The sequence below is a fragment of the Solanum pennellii genome, chromosome 7 (assembly GCF_001406875.1).
Source record: "Solanum pennellii chromosome 7, SPENNV200".
NCBI classification, from domain to species: Eukaryota; Viridiplantae; Streptophyta; class Magnoliopsida; order Solanales; family Solanaceae; genus Solanum; species Solanum pennellii.
In genome coordinates, this window is record NC_028643.1 from 35,298,891 (window position 1) to 35,309,564 (window position 10,674).

Consider the following 10,674-nt stretch of genomic DNA (forward strand, 5'->3'; position numbering starts at 1 on the left):
GCCCGTCACACCTGTGACGGTCCGTCCTGCACCTCCGTCCTGACGGTCAGAGACTCGTTTCCCGTACCAATTTCTCAAGAGTTGAAGTGTTTTGCAACGGGAGCTTACGACGGCTCGTCGTGGATGTGACGGCACGTCCTGCAGGTCCGTCACAGATTACAGAGAGTCGATTTTCAGTACCCAATTTCAGAATTTCTAAGTATGCTGAAACGAGACCCTGCGATGGTCCGTCGTGCCTGTGACGTTCCGTCGTGGGGTCCGTTTCCTCAGCCAATTTTCCAGAAATAAAATCTGCTGCTCAAAACGACTAAACAGGTCGTTACAGTGTGAACCCGGTCTAATCTAGGAATTCTAGGTACATTAGTCATTACTTTGCATGGACTTTTTTTTCGGGTTGTTACATTATCCACCCTTAGGAAAATTCTGTCACGAGCAGAGTATATATCCCAGATGAGACCGACTTCATTGAACTCTCAGAGGTCGCAGACAAGCCTACATACGTCATCGTTACTTTATCTAGGTTAATTTTAGGGGAAAATTTGAACTTTTTGTTACTTAACATTCATATAAGACATTATACTTAAACTCATAAACGTTCACAATCAACCATCTAATATTAAGATCATCAAGTGAAAGAAACAGTACAATTGTGGATTAAGTGTATACTTTCCAAAATGACACCAATGTTTGAAATAAGATGAGAAAGAAATGCTAGTGGAACATACTCCACTAACTCAAACCTATATCTAAACTAGAATATAATGGGCAAGCGTCCTCGAAAGCATGAGGGCCTACCAAATCCGGATGAATGCCCCATGTTCGGATAGCCGCAACGTCGTACTGTAAGCTCTAACATCCACCTGTGCCAGCACCTAAAATTAGATATTTTATGGGATTAGAACACACTTGTACTGAGTATGGGTATATGCAAGCACACACTAAGGACATGCATGAGTAAGAATAAATCTTTACTAACAACATGATTTATCGAAAGTCAAGTCAATGGACTTGTAAAATTTGGACTAGGAAAGTCATGCCATGAGATTAACATGCATCATCATACTTATCATTTTGCAAGCAGCACATAACGTATTGCACATATCATAACACGTAGTTTACATCATTCTTTCTTATGCCATGAGACCTTGGAATCATGGACTTGACGTTAGGACTTCCCAAAATGAGGTCTCAACATATGGAACCTGAATTAGTGAGGGATTTTGTTAGCAAACACAGAGTCTGCTTCATTCATTAATACGTACTTCATTTTCATGCTTTCATATACTAGTGTAGCCACCAGTCACACCTAGAATATAGTTTAAGACTCTCATCGAGTTCGTTGTGTAATGACAAAGAATAACTTAGTGTTACACTTGACCCTAGCTCACCTCTTGATTGTCCTATCCTAACACCATTGGTATGGTTCATTTCAATATGTGCATTCGTTGAGGTTGGCATCATTCTTTCTTTTGGGAACTTTAAACTTAACTGATATAGATCATGTGAACATCATGAAATCCAGTGTGTAATCCCCAAATCGAAAGGAGATGGAATCACCGGCCTAAGTGAACCAAAACATGCTAGCGTATATAGGGAATCAAACCCTACTAGATCCCTATATATGCAGTATAAGTTCAAATACTAGAAGATATAAGGAGACCAATACCCGACATGCCTAACAATCTCATCCCATGAGAGTTACATGAACCTCCTCCCTTCCTAAAAGAAGGCATCACCGCTCATAGCTAGACTATCAGTGCTCAGTATAAAGTTCCATTACATTCAACTCATATGTCATGGAAGTTGGATTCTATTCTGAGGACATCATAGCTCAATAGATAATTTCTCATCTCATCATTAGTGTTAAGTATACATTTATCTCAATATTTTCATTAGAGTGTCCGTAGAGATTGTCTCTTCATTAACTTTACACTATCATAGGTGAGTACGTTTTGGTAACATTTAATTAGGCTCATTTGAGATTGCTCTCATCTTTTACATTAGTCTCTTATCATGTTGTAACCACATTCATTAGGTTTAGCACATTTGCTCTTCATAATTACTCACCCTTTTTTTTCTACATGAATGTTCTTTTCATCATATGCCAATGCACTTGGCCATTTAGAGTATTTAACACTCTTACTTAACCCTTCTAGGATTAAATCATTGTGTCACATACCTCTTAGGTTTACATACTTTTAAAAGTATGCTACCCACACATACAAGCCATAAGGCTTCATTCATAGTTCGTCTAAGTGATTCATGTTCACCTAAGATTATGTGGTACAAGATTTATGCAACTTGGAAATATGCCAAGATATTGATTTCGATCTTCAGAGGCAGCATTCATTAAATAATTACCTGCGTATGACTTATGTATCAATACGGAATGGGGCAAGGGAACCTGATTTCGAATCCCTTGGACAACACTTAATCTTATTTAAAACTTGATAATTGCATTTTTTCATATTTGGGGGGGACCCTCGTTCGATACCCATCAACCACATCATATTTTCTTTATTTTTCTCCTCTCTTTTTTCATTTAAGTCAAGGAGGTTGTGGGTTCAACCCCAACAAGCTCATTATTTTCTTTTAATTTTTTCTCTTAACTTTCTCACCTATCCAAGAGGGTGTGGGTTCAATCCCCACTCTCTACATTTGCTTTCTCCTTTATTTTTCTCCTAACCCACTCATCTATTCAAGAAATTGGGGGTTCAATCCCCACTATCCACAATTATTTTCTCCATTATTTTTCCCTTTACTCTCTTGTTTATCCGAGAGGTTCTGGGTTCGAATCCCACTCCTCTCTTTTCTTTATTTCCGTTTTAGGCTTAGGAAAGTCGACTAAGGGCATTCGCGTTCGAATCACGTTTGCCCCACTCCCATTTATGTTAATTTATTAAAATATGCCTTAGTGAAAGATTATCATTTTTCAGTCAAGGTCACCCAAGTTCGATTCCCCTTAAACCCGTTTCCTCATTTTTTGTTTAATGATTTTTTTGTGTGAGGTCTCGGGTTCAATCCCTAGCGACCTCACCTATTTAATACTCATTTAAAATTTCAGATTTGTTCATCCTTGTTTGGACTAAACCAAGGTTATAAAATGCTTGAAATTCGGTCATATTTTTCAACTCCTTTTTATCAATATTTATACATTAGTTCTTGGGGTAATTCATGGATCATTTAGTATGTTTTTTGCTTTAGTTTCGTAGTTACATTTAGCTATGAGTTTTTCAACTCCAATTAGCCATATTACACCTCATATGAACATAATTTATACAAATTTGTGCACGTCAAATACAACCATAAATCATGTCATTTTCGAACTTCAAACCAACAATATATGGAACAACTTACATATTGCACAAACATAATTTTGGAAGACATAAATTATTAGTCATACAATTCCGAGCACAGTTTCATGAACATATTCATCACAAACATCAAATTACACGCCTAATCTACCAGCAGACATACCAACCTAAGATTATTGGGAGCTAGTGAGAGGGATCATGTAATGGGGAACAATCCTAGTTTTCGGAGTAGATTCATCTGGGACTTAAGGGTCTATTTTAAAAGGGACCAAGGGTAATAAAACATATACCTTATTTCACGTCATTCAACCCTTGAACCGGATTCCCAAAGACTACAGACTCACATCCAACTCTCGTAACCTCAACACAAAACTCAACGGAAAACCCTTCCTTTTGCCTTACGTTATTGGTTAACATTTTGTATACATTTTTAACGTGAAATTTCATCAAGTGTGAAGAACTTTTGGATGCTTTTCAGTTCTTGGGTGTTGTTTACGCAGAGAGAACCTGAAAATAAAGAGAGAGATATTGACGTGAGAGAGGGTTAAACGTGAAAGAGAGTTGAAATAGGTGAAGTAGCTTAGACATAGTCAACTAGGACTCTTAGGCAAGACTTAGTCAAATAAAATATCTTCTTTAGTAAATAATAATTAATAGTAAAAATCTTATTTTCATTTTTCTTAAATCAGCTATTAAAGATTAATTAATTAAATTTATTTACCAATCTAAATAAAACAAATTAAATCATTGCTTCAACCTAGGTTCGAACCCGGGTTGAGCAATATTTTGCTAAAAGGGCAATTTCGGCCCTCTTGACCCAAAATACCCCTCCACATTATTAATTTAATAACTAATTACATATTTAGGGTAATTAGGATACTACCCTTAGACTGGAAAAAGACCATTTTATCCCTAGACCCTTCAAACTTAAGATTTCCCATTTTTATGTTAGATAAAGACTCATCCGAGAAACTCTTCATATTTGGGAGCCCTACATGGATGGACCCAACTTTTTCTAGCTCAACTAACACTCAAAGTTAGTTGGCTTGGATGTTGCAATGGTTCAGAGGTCTGGTTCTACGCGCATCAATCCATGTGATCCCGGTCTAATCATAGGCATTCTGGACACATTAAGCATTACTTAGCATATCCATTTTTAGGGTTGATACATTATCCCCCCCTTAGTAACATTCGTCCCCGAATGACACTACTAATTATCTACCGTAATGCCAGTCATGTCATAACATAGTTACTATAAACAATATAGCAATAACAACAAAGGATGCAGATATATGGAAACTTAGACTTAAGAGTAGGAAGTCTAACCTCAAGAGCTGAAAAAATGAGGGTAGCGGGGTCTCATATTGGCCTCGGCCTCCCACATAGCACCCTCAACAAGATGATTCCTCCACAACACCTTAATTGTGGCAATCTCATTGTTCCTCAGCCGCTTGATCTGTCTGTCTAAAATCTCAATAGGTACCTCCTCATAGGACAAGTCTTCATCTACCACCAAACCTTCAACAGGTAGAATGGATGCTGGATCATGTAGGCACCTTTTTAACATAGAAACATGAAAGACTAGATGAACATAAGATAGCTCCGCAGGTAATGCCAACTCGTAGGCCACCTTACCAACACATTGTAGGATCTCATGTGGCCCAACATACCTCGTACTCAACTTCCCTTTCATGCAAAACCTCATCACCCCTTTCATAGGTGATATCTTCAAATAGACCTAGTCACCAACATCAAACTCTAAGGGTCATTTACTATTGTCTACATAAGACTTCTGCCGACTGTAAGAAGTAGTCAACTTGTCCCTAATCACTCTGAACTTCTCTAAGGACTCATGAATGATCTCTGGACCCAAAATGGATGACTCTCCATCCTCGAACCACCCAACTAGATACCTACACCTCCTATCATACAGTGCCTCAAAAGGCTCCATCCCAATGTTCGAGTGAGAACTGTTATTATACGAGAATTCTATCAAAGATAGATGGTCGTCCCTGCTACCTCTGAAGTCAATCACACACGCTGTCAACGTGTCCTCCAATGTATGAATTGTGCGCTCTGCCTGCCCATCAGTCTGCGGGTGAAAGGCATTACTAAGCTTTACCTGCGTGCCTAAGTTCTTCCGGAAGGATCTATAAAAATGTGAAGTGAACTGAGCTCCTCTATCTGAAATTATAGACAAAGGAATCCCATGCCATCTAACAATCTCATCAATGTAGAGTATCACGTAATTCTCGGCTCTGCAAGTACACTTTACAAGGATAAAGTGAGAGACTTAGTCATCCTGTCCATAATAACCCATATGGAGTCATGATGTCTCCTAGTCTTCGGATGACAAACCACGAAGTCCATATTAATGGCATCCCACTTCAAAGTCGGAACCTCAATAATCTGAGTAAGACCGCTAGGCTTAAGATGTTCTGCCTTAACCTTCTTAGAATTAGGACACTTGGCCACATATTCTGCAACGTCCTTCTTCATGCTGCTTAAGAGTATGATACATCTTGGTGGAACTTGGATGTATAGAATATCTAGAACCATGGGCCTCTACAATAATGCTGGTCCGCAAATCATCCACATCTGGTACACACAGCCTTTTTCTTGTACCGAAGTACGCTGTCACCTCCAAAAGTAAAAGACTCATTCGTCTAAACCAACAGTGAGTCCTTCAGCTCTGTTAACACAGGATAAAGATGCTAACCCTTATTGACTTTAGTTACTATGGATGATTCAGAACTAGGACAAACTGAACAGCCTCACTAGGAGGGTCAACTAACTGCACACCCAGTCTGGCCAGTTTGTGTATAACTTTAACCAACTTCTTTTTCTCATCCTCAACGTGGGCTGTACTTCCCATGCTCATCCTGCTCAAAGCATCAACTACTACATTAGCCTTATTTGGATGGTAGTGGACATTCATGTCATAGTCCTTCAACAGCTCCAACCACCTCCGCTGATGTAGATTAAACTTATCTCACTTGTACTAGCGTATCCTCATGTAGCCACTGTTTCTTTTCTTGTTCATCCTTTAGCATAAATATAATCTCTTAGTCATTTTATTTAGTGACATTGATTTTAGGCGTAGATGCATCTTGTCTCACTCTCACTGTCCTATAGTCATGAAGTCATTTTTTTCTTTACATATTAACTAGAATTCATTCTTAACAATTTCTTTTGGAGTATGCTTGATATTTGGCTTACATCATTCTACACTCCCCTTACGTGATCCTCAGCAATCTTAGATGCAGTGTAAAGGGGAGGATTCATCCTCGTGAAGTTCCTCAACATGTTAGCCATGGTGTTGGCAGGTGGGTTCTCCCTGGGAACACCTTGTGCCTCCACCTGGGCTGTTATAGCCTGAGCTTGTAAAGTGATTGTTTGGTCCATATTTACAAAGGCTATCCTCACTTCTCCATCTGTCAACCCAGTTGGGTTAACAGGCCTCTCCATTCTAGTAGCTGGAGCCAGGGGATGAACTTAACTTAGCCCAGCAACTGCTCTTCCAATCTCTTCGCCTGCGTTTCTCCTCGTATTCATCTTTCTGAATCTCAAGAGTTGATGTTAGATACACTCTTAACACCAAGAAATCAGACATTAGGAAAAGGCACGATAAGATCATAAGAAAGGGAATTTTCCTATGCATCATGCAGTCTCTAATTCAGGATAGTGGTGCACATCACTACCATGACTTAGAAACTAGTCGATGTGGTTGATGTGAAATTATTATCCTCGTAATTTAACGTAGTTCTCTGATACAAACTTTGTCATGATTGGTGTCTAGACCACCTACGAGACCAGCGTCGTTGACCTCTAAGAGGTCGCAGACAAGACTACATACTTCATCATTACTTCATCTAGGTTAATTTTAGCGGAAAATTTGATATTTTTGTTACATAGCATTAATATAAGACATTCTACTTAAACTTATAAACGTTCACAATCAACCATCTAATATTAAGATCATCAAATGAACAAAATAGTTCAATGCTGTATTAAGTATATACTTGCCAAAATGGCACCAATACAATGATGAATTAAAATGAGAAAGAAACGCCAGTGGAACATACTCCACTAACTCAAACCTATATCTAAGCTAGAATACAATGGGCAAGCATCCTCGAAATCATGAGGGTCTACAAAATTCGAATGAATGCTCCACGTCCGGATAGCTGCAACGTCGTACTGTAAGCTCTAACGTCCACCTGTGCCTGCACCTAAAAGTAGATATTGTATAGGATTAGTACACACTTGTACTAAGTATAGGTATATGCAAGCACACACCAAGGACATGCATGAATAATAATAACTCTTTCCTAACAACATGATTTATAAAAACTCAAGTAAGTGGACTTGCCAAATATGGATTAGGAAAGTCATGCCATTAGAGTAACATGCATCATCATACTTATCATTTTGCAAGCAACACATAACGTATTGCACATATCATATAACATAGTTCACATCATTCTTTCATATGCCATGAGACCTTGGAATCATGGACTTGACGTTAGGAATTCCCAATATGAGGGCTCAACACATGGGACCTCAACTAGGGGGCCTTCTTTAGCAAACACAGAGTCCGCTTCATTCATTTATATGTAGTTCATTTTCATTCTTTCATATACTAGTGCAACCATCAGTCATACCTAGGATGTATCTTAAGACTCTCATCGGGTTCTCTGTGCAATGACAAAGAATAACCTAGTATTATTACTTGAGTGTAGCTAACCTCTTGATTATCCTATCATAACACCCTTGGTATCGTTCATTTCATTATGTGCATTCGTTGAGGCAAACCTCATTCTTTCTTTGGGAACTTTAACCTTAACCGATATAGATCATGTGAGCATCATGAAATCTAGTGTGTAATCCCCACACAAAAAAGAGGTGGAATCACCGGCCAAAGTGAACCAAAACATGCTAGCATATATAGGGAATTGAACCCTACTAGATCCCTATATTAGCAGTATAGGTTCAAAGACTAGGAGATATATGGAGAACCATACCCGGTATACCGAACAGTCTCATCTCATAAGAGTTACATGAACTTCCGCCCTTACCAAAAAAAGGCATCACTGCTCATAGCTAGCCTATGAATGCTAGGTATAAAGTTCCATTACATTCAACTAATACGTCATGGAAGCTGGCTTCTAGTATGAGGACATCATAGCTTAATAGATGATTTCTCATCTCATCATTAGTATTAAATATACATTAATCCCAATACATTCATTAAAGCGTTCTTAGAGACTGGTCTCTTTATTAACTTTACACTCTCATAGGTGAGTACGTTTTGGCAACATTTAATTAGGCTCATTTGAGATTGCTCTCATCTTTCACATTAGTCTCTTATCATGTTGTCACCACATTCATTAGCTTTAGCACATTTGCTCTTCATAATTACTCACCCTTTTTTTTCTACATGAATGTTCATTTCATCATATGTCAATGCACTTGGCCATTTACTGTATTTCACACTCTTACATAACCCTTCCAGGGTTACATCATTTCATCACATACCACTTAGGTTCACTTACTTTTAAACGTATTCTAGACTTAAGAGTCCACACATACAAGCCAAGAGGCTTCATTCATAGTCGTCTAAGTGATTCATGTTTACCCAAGATTATGTGGTACAAGACTTATGCATCTTGTAGATATGCCAAGATATTGATTTCGAACTTTAGAGGCAGCATTCATTAAACAATTACTTACGTATGACTTATGTGTCAATATGAAATTGGGCAAGGGAACCTGATTTCAAATCCCTTGGACAACACTTTATCTTATTTAAAACTTGATAATTGCATTTTTCAGATTTGGGGGACCTAGTTCGATCCCCATCAACCACATAATATTTCCTTTCTTTTATCTCCTCTCCTTTTTCGTTTAAGTCAAGGAGGTTGTGGGTTCAATCCCCACAAGCTCATTATTTTTCTTTTAATTTTATATCTTAACTTTCTCACCTATCCAAGAGGTTGTGGGTTCAATCCCCACTCTCGACATTTATTTTCTCTTTTATTTTTCTCCTGACCCTCTCATCTATTCAAGAGGTTGGGGGTTCAATCCCCACTCTCCACATTTATTTTCTCCATTATTTTTCTCTTTACTCTCTTGTTTAACCGAGAGGTTGGGGGTTCGAATCCCACTCCTCTCATTTCTTTATTTCCATTTTAGGCTTAGGAGAGTCGACTAAGGGAACTCGGGTTTGAATTCCGTGTATCTCACTCCTTTTTATATTGATAATTCAAAGATGCCTTAGTGATATATTATCATTTTCAATCAAGGTCACCCAAATTTGATACCCCTTAACCCCGTTTCCTCATTTATTTGTTTAATGATATTTTTTGTGTGAGGTCTTGGGTTCAATCCATAGCGACCTCACCTATTTCATACTCATTTAGAATTTCAGATTTGTTCATACTTGTTTGGACGAAACCAAGCTTATAAAATGCTGGAAATTAGGTCATGTTTTTCAAATCCTCTTTATCAACATTTATACATTAGTTCTTAGGGTAATTCATGGATAATTTAGTATGTTTTTAGGTGTAGTTTCATAGTTACATTTAGCTATGTGTTTTTCCACTCCAATCATCCATATTACACCTCATATGAACATGATTTATACAAGTTTGTGAACGTCAAATACAACCATAAAACATGTCACGACCCAAAACGGGCCGCGACTGGCACCCACACTTATTCTACTATGTGAGCGAACCAACCAATCTAATCCCCAACATTTCAACCATAAATAACAAAACATAATGCGGAAGACTTAAACTCATTAATGAAAATCGATTAAATAACTTACTAATCTAAGAATATCTAAGAAGCTAAAATAAGTAAAAAGCTAGTCCATGCCGGAATCTCAAGGCATCAAGACATGAAGAGGAAGATCCAGTCCAAGCTAGAAGCAATAGCTCACCCTGAAATCTGGCTTGATGAAGACTGGCTAGAGTTGCGGTTGAGTTGAAGACGATGGTACGTTTGCTGCACTCCACAAATGACAAAGAAAGAAACATACAAGTAGGGGTCAGTACAAAACACAAGTACTGAGTAGGTATCATCGGTCAACTCAAAATAGAAAACAGTATATATCAGATAATATCATAAATCAACTACAATACTCCACATGTAGCAACAACAAGTTCTAAAATCATTAATAAGCACCGCCAAGTTCACCCATGAGGACTCAAGCCTCAATACCATACCAATTTGGGAATTTGGTTCATTAGATTGAGTATATTAAACTCTTTCAAGATTCATTATCTTTATTCCTCTCGTGTCGGTACATGACACTCCGCTCCATATACTATCCTGGTGTCGGAACGTGACACTC